Below are 4,458 nucleotides of genomic sequence, written 5' to 3'. Positions count from 1 at the left end.
CCCGTGGTGTGGAGGGCTGGATGAACAGTAGACGGGGGAGGGGTGCCCGTGGAGGGGTGGTTGAACAGGACCCCGTGGTGTGGAGGGTTGGATGAACAGTAGACGGTGGAGGGGTGGTTGAACAGTAGCCGGTGGAGTAGCGTGCGGTGGAGGCTGGATGAACAGGAGCCCGTGGAGGCTGGAGGAGGTCGATGGTGGAGATGAACAGTATCCCGTGGAGTCCCATTTTGCGGTATGCCACACCCCTCCCAATTAACAGGACCCCCGTTTCGACTGTAGGAGGTCCGTTTCCTCCGTTTTGCGGTATGTCACACCCCTCCCGATCAACAGGACCCCCATTTCGACGACCACATTGACCACGCCGCGCCAAGAGCACCACGGCGGTGGACAACGGCGAGGCCTAGGAAGGGGACGACGTGGAACCAGGGAAGACGCGGCAGTGGATGCCCACGCGGAGAAGAGTACGAGGGTTCACTGGTTCGGTTGCGCTGCCGTCGCCGCAGAATAACAGGGGGTGTGGGTGAGTGGAGTGGAGGGATGGCCTGGCCAGCGGTGGGAGTAGTACGGGGGCAGTGAGGCCTCCGCGGCAGCACAGCCGACCACGGAAGGCAGGAGCAGGCGGCACGACCGACGCTGCTTTGGGCGGCTGGAGCAAGAAGACCAGAGGTTGAAGAAGCACTATGGTCGTTGGATGGACATCATACGGTCAGTCGAGCTAGAATCGTGCATATTGACTAAGTTGACAAAGCCCTTCGTCCCCGTCAACTTAGTAGGCCCACTATACTTGGTCCCAGCTAGCAGGGGGAGTATTCATTTTTTTGTGCGTAATAAGGAGGCACTTCCTTGCGTGCGAAGATATAGCTGGTGGGTCCGAGCTGTCAGCGGCGGTAACATTTTTTTCGCGAAATATAGAGGCCCTTTTGGTGGGTCCCAGATGTCAGGTGGAGGAATCATTATTTTGCGCGTAATAAGGAGGCATTTCCTTGCGTGCGGTCGTGGACCCAGCTGTCAGCCTCTCCACGTACAGTCCACTTCAGATGCATGTCGGTCGTTGACCATGTTGACCACACCACACCGAGAGCACCAGGGCGCTGGACGACGGCGAGGCCTAGGAAGGGAACGACACGGAGGCAGGGAAGAATCGGTAGTTGTTTCTCACACGGAGGGGAGTACGACTGTATGAGGTTTTACTGGTTTGTCTGCCATCACCGGAGAATAACATCAGGTGTGGAACTGTGGGTGAGTAGAGGGATGGCTAGGCCCGCGATGGGAGTACGGTGGGGCGGTGAGGCCTGCGCGGCAGCACAACCGGCCGCGTGGAGGAGGGAGCAGGCAGTCCCGCCGGCGCTTGTTTGAGCGGCTGCAGCAGGAAGAGCAGAGATTGAAGAAGCACGACGGCCATTGATTGGACATCCAACAGTATATAGGCCATCTGTGGAAAGCCTCAAATCTGTGGAAAACAGCATACAACCCATCTGGCATTATTTCAAATAATTTACAACCCATTTGCTAATTCTTACGGGTTTTTTTGGAGCCCATATTCTTTTTGTTAGCATTACAGCCCATATTGTGGCCACAGTTAAAAAATTATACGAAATTTTGCATATATCGGTGCGGTCTGAACTGTTTTTAATCCCGAAATTTCGAGTCACATTCAGACTGATTTTAAAAATAAATGTATATCAATATAAAATCCAATAAATTGTCCACGCATAAAAATCAATGCAATTTAAAATCTCGAAATGAAAAAAAAGATATTTGAAACTAATTGCCGGTTTGATGTGTTTTAAAAATGTACAACCCATTTCTCATTACTGATAGGCCATTTTCTCGGCCAGCCGAATGAAGCTCTCCTTGTCTTGAAAGATTTGCAGCCCAACAGGCCTGATAAAGCGACTTACTTGAAAAATCACAAAAAAACTGGGCTAGCCATTTTCAGAAAGAAAAAAACTACTGGGCTGGTCTGTAGTAAACATAAAAGAAAAGCCTGTCTAGATAGACCAGAGTGTCCCGCACAGCCCAGTTGACACCCTGCTTCCGTCTCAAAACAAATTAGATAAATTCCACTCCAATTACGGCGATTCATAAAAATGCCACTGCAATTTCCAAACTTTGAAAAATGCCACTGCAATTTTTGCAAACTTTGAAAAACGCCAATGCAGTTTGCGAACTTTGAAAAACGCCACCCTAGACTTCGAAAAATGCCACTAGAAATGGCATGAAATGGCATTTTTCAAAGTTTAGAAATTGCAGTGGCATTTCTCGGATACACCAGTTTGGAGTGGCATTTATCAAATTAACCCAAAACAAAAATAACTGGGCGAGCTGCTGGGTCCCTGGTGTCAGCCACTCGTTGTGCAATTCTCTCGTTTATTGACTACATTGACAATGGCATGGGACCCAGATGTCAGAAATCCACTAGGAGGAGCCATTTTTTTTATTGGCTTGAAATAAGGAGGCACTTGCTTGCGTACTGCCATGACCTTGGCGGGTCCCTGTTGTCATCCTCTCTACGTACAATCATATCCTGATTGTGTACGCGTTAACTTGCTAGGCCCACAAGTCAGCCTCTAAACCCGTGGAGGACAAATACAACCCATTTAAAAAAATAAGAGCCCATTCCATACGTTCAAATGGAAAGTTCAACATTCAGAGCAAAGTAACAGGTCTGATCCACATATAGAGTACTGAACTTCCACGTTGACAACCATCATAGCCAAGTTAACTATCTACTCCCACTAATACTCTAGTAGCGTACAAGTACTAACTTACTCTTAGCTAACTAGACGATGCCGGCCGCCATCTGTGGTACACGCTAAACGCCGGCACCGGCGTCCTGCGCCTTGCCTCGGACTTGCCAGAGGTGCGATAGGGCGCGTTGCTCGCGCGCGTTGGCCCTTTCCATGCCGGCGGGGTCCACCGAAGCTTCGGCTTCCAAGCGGGAAACCCACTTGACGAGCTGGTAGTAAAAATCGGCGTCGCAAATGCGTGCGTGCCCGACAGCATCCAGGGCTATTTGTCGGGCGTCGGCCTCCACGTAGTCGGCCCAGTTGCGGGCGCTCTGCTCGTGACTCAGAGCGTCGGTGTGCTGCTGCTCCATGTCCCGCTGGCGGTGCAAATCGGTGATACGCTGCTCGTCCGCCAGGTAGTCGCGCTCCAACAACTCCTGCTCCTCCGCCATGCGGTTACGCTCCAACAACTTCTTGATCTGTGCATTGCCATTTAAAGACAGATAGAATGCCTCCTCCCTTCGTCTACCTTCCGATGAAAAACCGAACACTAGTTCCGGCGGGGACCGCCTCCGGCGTCGCCTACCGCAGACGGGCGGGGTCATGGCGGACGTGGCGAGCAATGTCAGGCCGGTGGGGGCTTATGAGGATACGGCGAGTTGGGTCATGGTGGCACCGGAGAAGGCCGGGAAATAGTACTTATAGGGGGAAGGTAGCGCGACGGTCATCGGAATTCAATGCATAATGGCTTAGCACGCCAGCTTGCCGTGGAAAACTAGGGAAACTGAAATTATGACTGTGCCGTCCTGTCCCGACTGGGTCGCACGCCGGCATGGCGGTCAAACGAGTGCACTCAAATCATCTCCCTCCTTGTCAATAATGATTCCACGGATTTAAAAAGCCCGCAACAATTAAAGCGTATCTTTTTTCGCATCAGTTAGCTGCCTTAATTACGGTCGGCTCCATGCAGGCACTCAGAATCGCTCGTAGGCAGTACACGGAGCAACATGCAACGAGTCGCAGCCGAGGGCACGCATGTAGCCACTTAAATCACTGGAATTAATTAGGCTTAAACTTCTGCATGCCGTTAATTATTGCCATGCCTTGGTCTTGCTGCTTTGCTCACGAGACTAATAAACCCAGACGGAGGGAGTACCTTGGTTGGTGAGAGGTTTGAATTAAGCCCTGCAAATCGGAAAGGAGGTACTAGTAATGTTTGTTTTTTGTGTAGGATTATCCTATCCTTTCAGTATTGTAATGTCGGTGATTACGTGTCTTGTAACCGGATCTTTATTTTATGAATGAGAAACGTATTACCTCGCAAAAAAAGGAAAGGAGGTACTAGTACGTGCGTGATCCGCTATTTATTCGTGTAGGATCGAGTAGGTCATTTCTTGAATTGAGCCCTGCAAACCGAAAATGAGGTAGTACGTGCATGATCCGCTATTTATCCGTGTAGGATCGATTGTGTAGCTTGTCAGTTTCTTCAGAGGCAGGCATTTTTATCCGTGTAGGATCGATAGTGTAGCTTGTAAGTTTCTTCAGAGGTAGGCATTTTTATTCAAAAAACTGCCACTTCGCATCTTGTGTCACAAATAAAACTGCCAGGAGCGCATTTGTAGGCTAGCTAGTGATCGATCAGTAACTTGTAAACACTGAGCGAACAAAAATAAGTAACTGTTAATGCATCTCAATGGTTCACAGATCATATACAAATATGTAGCTCCAA

The sequence above is a fragment of the Triticum dicoccoides genome, chromosome 3B, assembly GCF_002162155.2.
Source record: "Triticum dicoccoides isolate Atlit2015 ecotype Zavitan chromosome 3B, WEW_v2.0, whole genome shotgun sequence".
Classification (NCBI taxonomy): domain Eukaryota; kingdom Viridiplantae; phylum Streptophyta; class Magnoliopsida; order Poales; family Poaceae; genus Triticum; species Triticum dicoccoides.
Note: the sequence above shows the minus strand (reverse complement) of the source record.